The sequence below is a fragment of the Chenopodium album genome, chromosome 8 (genome assembly GCF_948465745.1).
Source record: "Chenopodium album chromosome 8, dcCheAlbu1.1, whole genome shotgun sequence".
In the NCBI taxonomy this organism is placed as follows: Eukaryota; Viridiplantae; Streptophyta; class Magnoliopsida; order Caryophyllales; family Amaranthaceae; genus Chenopodium; species Chenopodium album.
In genome coordinates, this window is record NC_137841.1 from 12,045,815 (window position 1) to 12,062,930 (window position 17,116).

General features: G+C 35.5%; 1 pseudogene; it reads left to right on the forward strand.

Annotated features, from left to right (window-relative positions):
• Positions 1–4,038: 4,038 nt before the first annotated feature.
• On the forward strand, positions 4,039–6,800 carry LOC145642738 (laccase-17-like; annotated as a pseudogene).
• Positions 6,801–17,116: the final 10,316 nt, after the last annotated feature.

Consider the following 17,116-nt stretch of genomic DNA (forward strand, 5'->3'; position numbering starts at 1 on the left):
AGAGTTCAAAGAGCAATAAAACTCAACGATGTCGCCGCAATAGCCCCTGTCGTCGCACGACAGAGTATGTCGCCGCACAATAGGCCTGTCGTCTGGCGCTGTAAGACATTTTTTATGAATTTTGTTTTTATCATATCTTTTGATCCAAAAGTCCAAATAAGGCATATAATATGTCGTTGGAAAGCTCTTCAAGTATACTTTCCAACCCATTTGGAATAAGATTAAAATCCTGTTTAGAAAAAATATATGGCCGAAATAGTGGAAGGGTGTCAGTTTTGGATAGAGTTTAATATTCCATTCATATCTTTTTCGTTATAGCTCGGAATTAATATTATAATATATCATTGGAAAGATAATTTCAAGATCTATCCAACCATATAATATTTGGATAAATATTATGAGGCACAAAAATAATATTTAACTGTCTTCGAACATCTTTAAATTCGAATAGAATTAGGATTTAAAAAAAAAGGAAAGTTTTATTCAAATTGAAACTCTTTGATCTTTTCTTTTCGAAAAGGATAATTAAGATCTTTTAGAAACTTATAGAAGCTTCTAATTAATCCTAATTATTTTAGGAGTAGAATTATACCTTTGGACCCTCCACATGATCATTGGGCCGTCGGTAAAAACCGGTTTGGGCCATTTAGTATTTTGGCCATAACTTCCTCATTATTCATCGGAATTGGGTTTATAATATATCTTTGGAAAGGTCTTTTTAAACCCTATCTAACTACACTATTATTGGACCCATATCATGGACCAAACTAAACCGGAACTCACGTTTTTCATAAATAGGGTAAGAAATGAAATATTTTCAAAAACAGAAAGAAGAGATATTTTAATAAAAAAAACATCCTCATCACTAGACTTTTCACACTTTCGCTTTTTTCAATAATCAATGACATGAAAGGTATTCATCACTGGGTTTGGATCTGGGGAGACAAAAATGGGTGTCTACATGGATCAGCTCATGGAAATTGGAAATTTCAAGATGCAAAGAAGTGGATTCTCCAAGTTCTAGCTCTTGCGCTCTCAAGTCGTGCTCTTATGGATATGGGGTGTTGAACCTACTATCAAGCGCTTTTTTGGACTGCCACTCTTAGTGTTCATCATCATCATATTGCCTGTTCACTCAAAGACCTTAGCGAACCCACGAAGCCACGAGAAAAATCAAAGAAACCAAGAGGAGTGCGGGCGCGCGGAACAGTGGCGCGGCCGCGCCCCTCAGGGTCCCTGTTTCGCTCGTCTTCGTTTTGAGCCTCCTATAAATACCTATTTGTAACCTGATTTTTATAAGGAGATTTAAATTGAGTTTAGATCATAATTTTACCTTAGTTGAGAGCTTTTCTCTCTATTTTTAGGGTTAGTTTAGGAGTAGATTTTAGAGAGAGAAAGTGAGGAATTTCAATGGTGATTGAGAGATTGAAGATTTAATGGTGACAATTGTGTTGAAAATCTTCTCTATTATCAATGAGAATTTCTAACTCTATCTCATTTTATTGCTTTGTTTAATATTCTTGTTAGTTTGAATTGATTTTGATGTTTGATGCTTCATTAGTGTAGTTGTTCTTCATATATTGTTGATTCTTGATTTCTTTAGTTGTTAGTTGATTAGATGATGATGTGTTTGCTAGGGATTGGGTGAAACTTGTATGATTGCTTGATTGTGCTTAATTTGGGGATTATGTTGATTAATTATTGAGATTAAAGTGATTAATGGAAATTTGCATGTGTGTAATTTGATTAGGCCTTGAGAATTATGCTAGATTGCATTGTGAGTTTACATTGATACAGATCATTGATTTGTAGCTTACAATTGTCGATTGAGTTTGATTTGTGACGTTCTTAGTTAGTGTCTCTCGTAGTTGGCACTAGTTAGACCTCTAGGAGATAGCTTGTCGAGCTCTTTTGATTGTGTTTGCCATTAGTCTTCGCAACCATTGATTTGCATATTGTTCCGGAGTTGCTACAATTGTCATGATTACTTGTAGATCCCGTTCCTAGTGCTTTATTTGTTTGGTTTCTTTGTTTGGTAGTTGGTTAATGTTCTCTCTTTATCTTTGTCTTTGACCTAGCTTAGGCACATAATTGAGAGCGCTTGAACATTACCGTTCCTTTGGGTTCGACCCTTGACTTGCCTCCATACTGGTATTTAGGTTGGTTAAGCGTTTATAAATTTAGTTTGACCGAGGGAGCGAGGATTAGTTTCAACGACCTAGTTCACCCCTCGTCAACTGCCATGTTATCATTATCATGTAAGACTTCAAAATTTAAAAAAAAAAACCTCTTGCTAAATAATTTGAAATTATTAAAAGTTGCACAACAATGTCATGCAAATAGCAATCTTTGATATAACTATTATGCTTTCATATAATTCTATGACTGATTCAATGTCGGTTATTGAACAGATTTGTCAACTACTATTATTGTTCAGCTAGTAATTTCCTATAAACGACTGCTGGTACTTAAGCAATTTTGATACATAGTGAATATGTCAACATAGCAGAAGAGTAATGCATAGAAGACAAACAAAGACCTTATTGCTGAATAATTTCCAGTCCTAGATAACTGCTGAAAAGGAAGCACTGATCAAGCCAAATAGAGCAATGGGAGAGCAAGCAACATCTTTATTTTAAACAAAGAGTTTGGGCATCAAACTACCAGAATTAACCAGAAACATGTAGATGATCCAAGTCCTTGCTGTAGATAAGATATCAAGAGCATGAACGTGTCTGATTTCCAGACCATTTAGGGAATTCTAAATAAGGGAAAAAGGCTTTTTACATGATCCATATTTTTGTTTAAAATTAATCCCTATGTAGATAGCTCTACAGACATTGATGAAAAAATGAAATATACTAGCATGAAGCAAATAGGAGGTGAAAAGGCGTCGTACTAATTATTGTTAATATGACTCAAAATTATTATGCACTATTTTACCTATAAAAAAATTTTGAATAACTATCATCATATTATAACGAGAAAAACAATACACTGCAAAAAAAAAAAAAAAAAAAAAAAAAAAAAAAAAAGCAAAAAAAAAAAAACAAAAGACATGACATAAACCTACCTAATAGACAAAAGTATCCCCTTGAACTAACAACCATATTACTTCTTCTTGTGTAACTTGTTTACTTGCTCTTGACATTTTTGTAAAATGTCACGCATAACAATCCATGATGACTTTAGCAACCCTACACAACATAAAATTCATCGCATAATTGAATGCTTTCCACAAGGAAAACTAATGTTTACAAAGTCAATAAGGCGGTTAAAAGTCTACAAACCGCATTGAGAGCAATATCACCAACAATTCCTGTTTCCATTTCACCACTTTTAGGTTGAAGCTTTGGCGCATGTACCTGTATGCAGTGATCCCATAAGCATTCAAGCAGCATAAAAACAGATAAACTATATATGGAATGCAAAGCATTTATAAGGACTGTAAAGAACAAACATTCAAGAACATAGCATTACTCATTTTAATATACTAGAAAGACTAAGACACACAATAAACTGATATTTAAATTTTGTAAGTACATATATACATGAATGATTGATATTTTGAATCACACATAATTAGTATAGAAAATACTGATGCATCAAGGGAAAAAGTTCTGTAGAGATATGGTAAGATAAATTTCTCAACAAGCTATAATACCACCACCATATAGAATTCTTATACCCACAAAAAGGTGGTAGAAGAAACTTTCTCAATCAATCGATGATAGCTCAATTGCAGCATCTTTGAGGCTAACCTTTTTCAAATCATTTTCTACCAGGAATAATGCATTTTTATGACAATACTTCCTACCATAACAACTACCATTCAGATATAATATAAGTCGCCAATCATTATTATCATTCCTGAAGTTCGCACAACACAATAATATTTCCTGCTACAAGTAAGATGAATCAGCTGTTAACAAATAGGAATTGAGAATTAAAATAGAAACTCATAAAGTAAATACACATAATAAGCTAGATTAACAATCTACAGACAACATTTTGTTGTTAGAAATAACTAAACAGACAATGAAAGAACACCTTCATCGTCATATCCCAAGAAGATTTACTATTGGGAAACAAGTCCAGAACAACTTTGTAAGCAAGATTTGACATGGCAATTGCTGCCAAAACTCCAATAGGCTCTTTAACAGGAAACACACTCTAGAATGTCATCCTTGCAATCCCATATCCAAATTGAATGACAAAATTACTGGTGATATTTCCAACAGTGCCATCATAGCAAATGACAACATCTCTATGAATTATCACCAAATTACAAACATTAACCCTAGAGTCAAAATCACTCTAAAACCAACAATGTAATAACCAAATTGGTCACAATGTTGAAAATTTCAATATCCAATTTTCCGCCTAATCATCTGAGATGTATCCTATATAAGTTCAACTCTTAAAATTTCATTATCAATCTTAATTTGGTAGTACACTCACAAATACAGTCTCATAACTACCAAGTTTGCCAAAATTGACAACTTTAGCAGATTGATCATTTCCCTTTTTAGCATTTCCTGTTACATCCTTTCCAACAATATTGTCAATGCAGGTTACATAGGAATCACTAAGAACTACACATTTGATGTACATGAATAAACTTCATAAAGTAACCTTGAAAATTAAATTTACAAACAATTTAGACATTATACTTATTTTATAAGCTATTCTCATTTTCATTATTATGTACATTGTAGATAAAGCTGAAAGATGTGACAAGATAATGCTACACCAAGAGCATTGTCATAGTAAATATGCAGTTTCCAGGGCCTCGTATTGTTTCTCGAGAGGGTAAACGATTCAATAATAAAGTTATCAACCATGTCCAAAACAATATTACCATCCATTGGTATCCTTTCGTCTACAAGTTTTATATAATTTTTTGAAATGACATCAAAACAATTTCAAATTAATGTGCGAATGTGTACACAAGCATGGGATCAGGTAGCTCCGAAGTGGATGGGCGGATGGACCAGCATATATAACACAATGTCCCATACAAACATGAAAGACTTATGTATACAATTTAACCATTGTTTGTCAAAGGGGCACCCTATGGTGGCATGCCCACATTTCTTGGCTAAGATCAACTCTTCATGGATCAATCATTATTCTCCCCAAGTGTGGTGTTCCATACTCATTTTCCCAGCCCTATACGAAAGTTCCTCTTATCTTTGGTAATGCTTCCATCTCTACTGTAAGCTACATTTCAATATTAAACATTGTATAGAATGACTAAAAATAAATTATTGTGTGGAATTAATCAAATTTTATGTGGCCTACCAGGAGAATGGTGGTATGCAGACATTAAGGGAGTTATTAACCAAGCGACAAAAACAGGGTGTTGTCCAAATGTATCAGATGCCTACACCATCAATGGTATTTCTATAGTATTATACAATTGCTCAGCTAAAAATATATGCAAGGAAAATTTAACATTGTCTTGACTTATTCAACTGAATATATAAACTGTGACTGATCACAAAAGTTTATGTGCAGAAACCTTCAACCTGACAAAACTTATCTCCTAAGGCTGGTTAATGCTACATTCAATGATGATCTCTTTTTAAGCATTGCCAACCACATTGTCACAACAGTTTATGTCTATGCTATCTATGTTAAGCCCTTTGAATCAGATACAATTATCATAAGTCCTAGGCAAATTACCAATGTCCTCCTCAAGACAAGGCCTCATTACCCTGGTGCTACCTTCCACGACAACTTTGGCAACTCTACTGTTGCCGGGATCCTTGAATACCACCAACCAAAACTATGAACCTCAATAAAAAAAAGGTTCCTCTCTTCAAGCCCACCCTTCCAGCACATAATGACACTTCTTTTGTAACCAAATTCACTAAAAAACTTAGAAGCCTAGCAAATGTCAAATATCCGACCAATGTACCAAACAGTGTTCACAAGCACTTCTTCTTCACAGTGGGGTTAGGAACAAATCCATGTCTCAAAACCCACACATGTCAAGGCCCAACTAATAGCACCATGTTCATAGCTGCTATTAACAATGTCTCTTTTGTCATGCCTACAAAAGGTCTCCTATAATCAACTTCCTCTGACAATCGAATAGGGTTTTCACCACTAATCTTCCCACCGCTCCACTTAATAACATGAATGTAATAGACGGGACAAAGGTGGTATCAGTTCCATTGAACACCAGTGTTGAGCTGGTTCTGCAAAGCACCAGCAATCTTAGGGTAGAGAGCCACCCACTTCACCTTCATGAGTATAACTTCTCTGTAGTTGAACAAGGATTTGAAAACTTGGATCCTAACAAAGTACAACCTTGTTGAACCTGTAGAAAGAAACAATGTTAGAGTGCCTCTAGGAGGGTGGGTTGCCATTCGTTTCCTTGTAGATAATCCAGGTATGCTACATCCGTTTTTAAGATCATTACAGAAAATAGTCACTGCAAGAATTTTAAAGGTAACGAAAACTAATAGTAACTTTTGTGATTTGCCTAATCTAATCCGGGGATACACACCCATAGGTTGCACGGCATGTAACACATCCTAGAACTACGACTATGACCAAAATAAGTTGAAGCTTGTGCAAGATACGGGAATAAAATCCGAGTTGAATCAAAGGAACTATGACTCGAGATTGGACATATTTATTAGTTCAAATTAATTAATTAATTGAGAAAAGTCCTTTTTAGTCATTGGTTAGTTTATTTAAGCTTTATTTATGAACACAAGTCAACACAAATGGTTAGTTTAATCACATATAAATATGCACAAGCAGGAGATGAACAAATAGTTAAGTAGTCACAACTTGATGCAATGAGTTTGTAACCTAACCATGGCTCTAGCTCTCTAAAGTTCAAGGATTATGGTGGTCAAAGAGGGTCCATGTTTATTATAAGGAATATTTTAAGCATTACCCCATACTTGAACCCCACCGTGATCATACACTTAAGCATGATGGCGTCCAAAGGGAAGGAAGATAGAGCAAAAGAGTCATCAACAGGTTTTAAGAACTTGTAAACAGTTCACAGGGTTTAGGTTACACCCCTTAACGATCCAAGAAATCGTTAACTCCAATAGGTCTGGGCCAAGACGGGAAGTTCGGGGATGACGGTACAAATCCAATCTAAAAGAGACTAAACCTGCCCTAATAATAGACTTGTACTTTATTCTTCTCATATTCATGTGCGCTTTCTGACTAACATGCAATCAATAGATTTACCTAAACTTGTTTGTCTATGTTGGTTGAATATTAATGCACAAATTAAACTATTATTGGTGTTCACTTGAATTATAATCAAATTAACCTAAACAAGATTATTAATTATCTTATTAAGCGTCATTACAAGTACAAATTCCCTTTAAACATGCATAAAAGGCGTGATCAAGCAATAACAAATAAATATCAAGCAACATAATAATAATAATAATAATAATAATAATAATAATAATAATAATAATAATAATAATAATAATAATAATAATAATAATAATAATAATAATAATAATAATAATAATAATAATAATAATAATAATAATAATAACAATAATAATCATAATCATAATCATAATCATAATAATAATAACCACAATTAATTTAATCATGTTGAAGCATAATAATAGCAAGAACCTAGACATGATACTAACAAGATTAATAACCAACCCTAACATATCACTAAACAATAAAGACCAAAGCTTTATCACTAACATGATAATAACATAATATTAAGAAAGAAATAGGAAGCATTATTTTAATCATGTTTGATATTAGAAATTTTAGTTATTACCCTAAACATGATACTAGGAAGCAAAACACCCTAACATGATACTAGGGATTAATGAAATAATCTACGCATGATTTCTATATCAAAAGATCAATAAAGTAATTAAGTTACTTACTTTATGCCTCGTATCTTTTTCTAATAACAAAATTAACACGTTAGTAACTTCAAGGAAAATATAAAATCAAAACAATTAAATTAAATAATTAAAATAGGGATTTGGGACCAAACCCTTAGAAATATCAAACCTTTCACGTCTAGGGCAAAGGCAACTTCGAACTTGGCTAGGTGTGTCTAGTGCTAATGACTGAGGAATTTTGTTTGTAAAAGGTTAGGCTAGAAAGAGGGAAAGAGAGAATAAGCTTTAGCATAGAGAGAGAGAAGAATTAGAGAATTCTGGTCAAGAGTTGGTTAGAATTGGTTATTGAAAACGGAGGTCCAGGGACCCTATTTATAAGAAAATAGTTCGGAATCGATAAAAATGAATCAGAGTTTGAAAAGGAATAAAACACGCCTCTGTCGCCAACGACAAGGCTTGTCGCCAGGCGAAAAAATTTTCGCTAGGAGACAGGCTTTGTCGCCAAGCGACAAGCCTGTCGTTTGGTGATGCAAGACAGTTTTTGCGGATATTGTTTTTATCATATCTTTTGATCCAAAAGTCCAAATAAGTCATATAATAAGTCATTGGAAAGCTCTTGAAGTGTACTTTCCATCCCAATAAGAACCAGATTTAAATATTTTGTAGGTAAAAAGATATGGCCAAAATAGTGGAAAGGAGTTTGTTTTGGATAGAGTTTCATATTCCTTATATATCTTTTTCATTATAGCTCGGATTTAATATCATAATATATCATTGGAAAGATAATTTCAAGGTCTATCCAATCATATAAGATTTGGATAAATATTATGAGGCACTAAAATAATATATGACTATATTCTATTTCGTACAAAACAAGGATTCTCAAAAGGAGTAGTTTTATTCAATTTCATACTTTTTTAAACATAATTATAAATCCTAACTCCATTAGGATTTAAGAGAACCTTCTAGAGTATGCTAGAAAACTATAATCACTCCTAATATCTTTAGGAATGATAATTAATAATAGGCTCTCCTCTAGATCATTGGGCCGCATGTAAAAACCAAATCGGGCCCAGTTTAGTATTTTGGCCATAACTTCCTTATTATTCATCGGAATTGGGCTTATAATATATTGTTGGAAAGGTCTTTTTAAGCCCCATCCAAATATTGCCACAATTAACAATCTGCGTCTTGGAACATTTGCAAAAAAGAGTTGACCGACAATCCACTTCGGGAAAATTTGCCACTTACTAAAATGAATGACAATCCACGTTGAGGAACCTTTGCCGAAATTTATGATGAATAGAGATCTACGACCATCCTTTGGGAAATTTTGCCATAGGGAACTATGTGTATGACAATCCAATCTCGAAAAACTTGCCAGAGATGACAATCCAAACTTGGAAAAAATTGTCAAATAGAAAAGGAGCACGATAATCCACGCTTGGAAATTTTGCCTGAGATGACAATCCAATCTTGGAAAAATTTTCGTTGAAGAAGATGCACGACAATCCACATTTGGAAATATTGTCAGTTGGGGATGACAATCCAATCTTGGAAAAATTGTCGTATAAGTGCTTGCTTTTGAACTGATGCGTTGGTGCTTATTAGGGGTGTTCAAATCTGGGTACCCGGGTTTTCGGGTACCCAAAAAAGCAGGTACCCGGATCTTTGGGTAGTTTTAAATTCGTTCCATGTCTCGACCCGAGAAAGTCGGGTAACCTGGTTTTGGGTACCCGATTTTCTTGGGTCAGGTCATAGGGTACCCGAAAAATTTGAATTAATTTCAATTAAAGTCAGTAAATTAATTGCTACTAACTTAAAAGTTTCATAAACACTACATATTTGATTTTAATCCCTACTAAACATTTAATTACTAAATTGATGTACAAATATGTCACTTTCAAAAATACATTATATATATATATATATATATATATATATATATATATATATATATATATATATATATATAAAAGCAACCCAAAACTGCTGGGTTTTACACTTTACACAAAATACATCATGAAAAATGGTTTTTTACAATATTTAATGACAACCAACCCCACAAATGGAGAGCCTAATTCATCAGATCTCTGGAAAGTCGAAACCCCATATTTTGGGACAAAAACTCCAAGAAACTCACCTAGGCTCTACATCCACCCTTAGCATGCTGCCGCCTAGCACTTGTTGTCACCGATAAGTCGATTCACGAAGGAGAAAGTGAGGAAGTGCCGATAAGATCGATTGATCTTTCGATTGATCAATCTTGATAATAAGTAGTAGAATGACTAGAATCTGTATATTAATAAACTGTGAAAGAGAAGGAGAAAGTGAGTTTGTAGAGAGGAGAGAGAATGTGGAGGGTGAAAAGTGTGAAAGATGGAAATGACGGCTAAACTCAAGGAAGAGAAAGAACCCTAACACTGAATGTCTAAACCCTTGTCCCGACCCAGATACTAGGTGATTTTCCCAGGACGGATACCCGACTCGGAAAAAAAAGTTATTTTCCCAAATTTCCCATCGGGTATTGACCGGGTCATCGGGAAATTTGGTTGGGTTTTTTTGAACACCCCTAGTGCTTATAATGAGCCAATTCTTAGGCGCTTAAGCTAAGTGAGACGATCGTCGTCAGGTCAATCACTTACTGTGATTGTAATCGAGCCGACTACTAATTATGTGAATTTGCTTATAGGAGCTAACCGGCGTACCAAGGAACCCGAAATTGTTGTATGAGGTCCGCATAATCCAATATGGGGCCATGTATCTCATCGCCGCACCAGCGCTTGCTGGAAGACTCTGTCGCCGCGTTCTCGCTCTGTCGCCAGGCGACAACCTTGCAGTCTAATGCTTTAGTCAGGTTTTCATTCGCTATTTTTTGAAAAAAATTCGGGAATGTTCTTGCTTGCTGGAATGTACGTGCATTTATATTTTGGACTATAGGACTTTGCTTATCTTTCTTTAGGGTTGACCTAAGGCTTAGTGTTACTTGACTCCTTGACTTGACATGACTCAAGGTATAAACTTGACTCACTGTGATTGACTGACTCGAGGTTGACTTAACTCGATGTGACTCGTGTGTGCGTAGTGCTGACTCATGAAACTCGATATGTTTAAGACTCAAAATGTAGAAAAACAAAAATTTCCGTCATTTTTGTGGAGGGTACCGACTTTCTCCCGAAAAATAAAGACGCAAAAAAGAGGAAGTGTTTGATGGTGCATGTCGAGTGAGCTTAATCTGTTAACGTTGTCTCTCTTAGTAAAAGGGTTGTAACATCTTAGACTATCCTAGTTGACTTAATGATGAAAGTATTTTGGTAACTTAGGCGCGGAGGCTAAGTACTTCATACTTTGTAATGCATTGATGATTGATGTTGATATGATAAGGCATGCTTCAGCGTTGTGTTAAGATTTCATGACATTTGGTCATGTATCTGTGATTTGTGTGATAGTGACACTAAAGTTAGGCTACAAGGGCTAAGCGTGTGGAAAAATATATTGAAAAGAGTCAAATGGTGGTGACTTTTAGGCTGGGTAGGCTAATAATGTAAGGATCAAGCCCCCAATTCTAGCTCTAAGTGAATAAGGATGAACATTGGATATCCCTTAATATTATCAATTATGCCTTTTTTTATCACAGCCGCACCTCGATGTGAGGTTGCCTACGTATCCGTTAGGAATCAGGCCGAACGTAGCTCTAGCCGAACCTCGCACAATTGTGTGTATACCTCAACAAGGTCTTTTTAAGGGTTGTAACGTGGTTAGGATAAAGGTTGAATAAGAAAGGGATAAATGCTCAAGACCCTAAATAAGCCCCCAAGGTGGGCAACCTTGCTTTTGAATCTTTATATTTTTATGCATGAGGCGTTTAACTCTTTTTTAGCTCTCTTTTCTCTTTTTTTTTTTTTTTTTGTTAATATTTTACTCTCTCTTTTGCTTTAGCATTTATTTTATTTCTATAAGTGTGAGCGATCCAGATCATGCGGTCTATCACTCACTTGGCATTCATGTTTCTCAGGCACGGTACCGAACACTTGATAATAAACGCAATCTGAGACATGTTCATATCAAAGACATTTTCATATCAAAGACATTGGAACACTTGCCCTTTTGTACATTTTTATTGTTTTTGCTATTTTATTTATTTTGATCTTTTGAAATCACTCATGCATTTAAAATTCCATAAGTTGCACACTGTCCCATCCCAAGGTTAGCTAGATGTGGGTTGAAGAAAGAAAGGTCTATCGTTAGACGAGGCTCAAAGTGGTTTATCAAGAAAAGATTGTATATTTGAAAGAGTGAAGTTGTTATGATAGGCTATAAGGGGTGCCTCTAATCATGGGTATACCTTGTGCTTAGTTTGAAAATGTTTTTTTTTTTATGCAATGCAATGCAATGATCATATGCAAGGAAATAAATGCTCATTTTATTAAAAGGGAAAAGGAAAAAATCCTACAAAATAAATCTAAGGAAAGTGAGAAGTGCCTATGCTAGACGTGTTGGGGAAAGGAAGAATAAAAGAAAAAATAGAAAAAGAGGTCACGAAATATTGTCGTTGAAGCCCGCCTTATATCTTTTGCTTTATCATCACCCAGTCTTCTTGCTAGCTAGAGGCAATGGGATCTTGTTTGCTTCTATAAGATCTTGAATGAGATTTTGAAACCTGTAGCATTAATTGGTGGTGTAACCGTTTCCTTGATGGTACTTGCAATAAGAATTGGGATCCCATCTCAAAGATCGCTTTTCTGGCGTTAGATCCTCGGTAGGGCCAATACGTTTGATTAATCCTCAATCATAGAGACGATCGAAAGCAACATCTTAGGTCATTCCAATGGGTGTAAGTTCTCTTTTGGGTTTCTTTTTAGATCCTTGATTGTATATGGCTAAGACACTGTTATGGTCAAAGGTACTAACATTGTTACTAAAGTGGGCGTTTTCGGAAGAAGAAGGATTGTCGTTCTTCTTTCCTTTCCAGCCGCTGTTGTTACTATTGTTAGTAGCTTTTTGCTTTGCGAGGTCATCTTCGATTTCAATACCGATGTCATAGACGGCCTTGAAAGTATTCAAATTATGTTGATATTTTAAATGCTTTGAATACTTTTCTTGGAGATTCTTGATAAACATCCTTACAGATTCTTTTTCGGTGGGCACCTCAATCATCTTAGCAGAAGTTTCCCTCCACTTATTAAAGAAAGAAGTAAAGCCTTCATTCTCTTTTTGTCTTAGCATCTCTAGTTGTCTATAGTCAGTTTTGACTTGAATATTACACTTATATCCGTCAACGAAAGCATTTTTTATTCCATCCCAAGTAGAGGTTTTCTCTTTATCAAGAGAAAAGAACCAATATTGACAAACGGTTTCTAAAGACATTGATATTAAAAAGTGAAAAATATTCTTATCAATCCCCTTAATGTTCATTATAGTTTCAAAGGCCCTTAAGTGAAAATAAGGGTTTTCTGTTGCCTTGAACATTGGGATGTTGTTGGCATTGAACTTCTGCGGAAGAAGCTCTTTGTCCACCGAGACCCCTTGCGAGCTAATGCCCTGAAATCTGTAGTCATTGGATATTTTGCCTAAGCTTTCTTATATGAGCTCCATTTGTTGTTGTTTCACAGGGTCATTGATTTGGAGGGTTAAAGCCTTCAACACCTCAGTCACGTCTGTCATTTGCTTCTTAACCTCATTGACTTCTTCTTGACTCTCTATTATCTTCTTAGCTTTTCTTTTTCGACCGATTGGTTTATCAAAAAGTTGAACTTGAACCAAGGTGTTGTCCTTGATTAATCGCACTTCTCTCCTTGACCAAGTACTATGGAAAGGGAAATTAGGAATAAGTTTTTTATTATTTTTGGCTCAAGCTCAATTGAACATGCAATAGATTGAAAGAGGATATGGAAGAGAATAAAAATGGAATGGACCCTCAACTCAAATGACGAAAAAACGACTCATGCATGAACTTAAGACATGGTCATGGTGACATATACAAAGTGTGTGCTAACACTATTTAGTGTAGGTGACATGTTAAGACTCGTGTCATGACCATGTCTCTAGACTATGTGACTAGACTCAAGCAAAGACTAAGTTAAGACCTCACGTATATGCATTAAACTGGACAAGCTGTGGTATTTTAGTCATAACTTTTGATCTGTGACTCTGATTGGTATGAAACCAACTCCAAATTAAAGATAAAACTCGAAGCTACAGATCCATAGGTTCTAAGACTCGTAACACTTCCTATAACTCTGGATATGACCAAAACAAGTTGACGTTTGAGCAGTATACGGGAATAAAAATTTGGGTTGACTCAAAAGAACTATGACTCGATTTTAGACATATTTATTAGCTTAAATTGATTAATCAATTAATTAAGCAAAGTCCTTTAGTCCTTGGTTAGTTTATTTAATCACGTTTACAAACACAAGTCAAACCAAAGGGTTAATTTAGTCATATAATAAGTATGCACAAGTAAGAGATGCACAAGTAGTCAAGTAGTCACAACATGATGCAATGAGTTTGCAACCTAACCATGGATGTAGTTCTCTAAAGTTCAGGATATGGGTTAGTCAAAGAGGGTCCATGGTTATGAGTCTGGATGCACCGCGCGGAAGCCTTACCTTTGGAAGGGTTGGCGCATGTGGATGGAACCTCGCGAGTTAAACTCGCTTCCATGGTTTGGTGAATTCAACATTCTCGGTTGTACCCTTTGTTGCTCAGAGCGTTCAATCGAGTAGATGGAGCATGAATTCCCAGAGGGTTATGTCCATATGTAGAACACAAATGGGTTTCAAAATAGAGAGAAAAACTCAATTAGGAAGTAGAATCGAGCCAACAGTGCTAGAACTAGTCAAAACAAGAAGGTAGATTTCTGGCTCGGTATTGGAAGAACACGGCGCCAGACAATAGAGTTTGTCGCCAGAAAATGTGTAGACATCTACTTATGGCATCCTGTCCCAACAAGAAGTGCAATGACGATAAATAAATCCATCTTCGTGTTGGATCAAAGTGAAAAATACTTATGGATAACTGGTTATGCCACAAAACACTAAAGACTAGCCCAAATTAAAGAAAAAAGCCAAAACAAAGGTCCAATTAACTAAACCCGATCATAATTAGGCTTAAGCCCGTGCTTAAACCCTAATAATGACGGATTTAGAAGCGTCTAGGTTAAATCTTAGTGCTGACGCAGAAAAAGCTACGCGCATCTCAAAGAGTCGCGCAAGGCTGCCGCGCGCAACTATTTCAGTTACGCATGACACCCAGTGCAACCCCCAGAGTTGTGGTGCGGAAGATTCAAAATTATACGGAAAATATAAAATCAAATCTTACCATAAAGTCGCGCGCAAGACAATTAGTTGCGCTGCCCTTAGCAGCGCAACCAAATCACTTGCGTTGGGATGCCACGCGCGACACCTTCTGTGGCAGAATGCTCGAAACCCTAAACCTAATCATTCCCTATAAATACAAGCTTAGACAGAGGCTTAAACTGACAGAAATTAACCTAAAACTCTGGCGAAATACTTGTAAACTTGTGCAACCTAGCCCTCTTGTCCTAAACACTCACCCTTTCGATATCTTGTTACTACGGTGGAGGTTCCCCAACAAGAAGGAGTCCATAAGTGTTCTAAGATCTATCAAAGAGAAGTGGTAAATTTCCGAGTACTTAGTTAAATCACTTTTATTTTCTTGTTTAAAAGGACTTTAATTAATTAGTGTTGTTTGATCACCTTTAAAATAATTAATTAATCAATTCCACATAGTATCTTGCGTTAAATAAAGATTAGAATTGAATTAAATAATTGTTGGTTGAACACTTAAGCCAAGGCGAATCTTGTTTATTTTCTTGTTCTTTTCACGAATTTTATTAAATAAGAATAACGACATTACGATGTAATTCCTACATGAATTAATGCTTGTAAATAAAATAAACTAACATAGTTTAAGGTATCGCGTTGCATATATTGTTTGGTGATGAAATTGTAAAAAAGAAAGAGCTAGTAGAGGTCGCACTAGGGCTAGGTAAACGATTCCCCTCTAAAAGGAACATTATTTTAGTACCCTCGCTCCCGAACTCATTTCTGGTTTATAGACCAATTTGTGCATGGGTAAACTTATGATTTGTGCTAATTATTCCATGAATTCCACATGGAAGAAAGGCATGAACGAGGTTTATGAGTTTTTCCTAAAACTCATTGGTGACTCCTACTTGTTTCTTACAAAAAGGCGTAATGATAGAATCAATTCTAATTCAAGGTCCCCCAAACAGTCAGGAATTCAAATCCTACTACACCCTAACAAGTGTAAAGTCCTAGGCTTTTAAGTGGCCAAGGGCATTTAAGGAGAGTACCCCTTACGATGGGATCACCCTCCTTACAGTGGCGACTTCACTGGGGACTTAGAGGTTACATGATTAATTTGTATTTATGGTCCAAGGTTTCCAACACTAGGTTGCCTATAGTTTGTAACGAGAATTAACTTGGATAATCTCTAGTTAGAGAGCGAGACTTGAACGCATAATATCTTCCTTTTGCACAAAAGTAAAAACCAAACAAGCAACATTGCATCATGCATAAGCATAGCATATTTAAACCATTTGGGGATTGGCTCATTGACTAGGGGTCGCCAACACTAGGCGTCTATCCCGAAATCAATAACAATCATCCCACCCATATCACCAACAAAATGTTGGGAGAGCGATGTCATGAGTCAACACGTTGAGTGATTGATTTGTGCATCGTTTCTTAAGATATGGTACCTTTGGACACCCAAGCCTTTTTTGACCTTAGAACGGCATTGCGTGAATCTTGACTTATAGCATGCTTATGTGATTATGTGACTATGTGCAACGTGTTAGGGTAGTCTTCTTTTATTTCTCTTTTTAGTTTGGTCTAGGTTCCCAATTACGAAGTTTTCTCTTCGTGATTTAGCGTCATATTCAAAGGATAACATACAAAAAATCAAGTAAAAAAAAATCGAATAAAAAAAGCGATGAAAAAAAAACGCTCGAATTAAAAAAAATTCTACGAGCAGGTGGCACGCGCAACTCAATGAGTTGCGCGACCCTTCCTAGCGCAAGTGATTTTGTTGCGCGCGCCCACCGGACGAGTCAGTATTGATTTCTCAAAAAACAAATTGACTCATCCGACCAATATCTTCATTGAAGAATTGTTAAGGGCGATGTTATCCGTTTGAATATATTTTGCGTCTTTTTCTTTTTTCCATTTTAAACAAGCGTATCGATTTAATTATCCTTTTGTACTCCT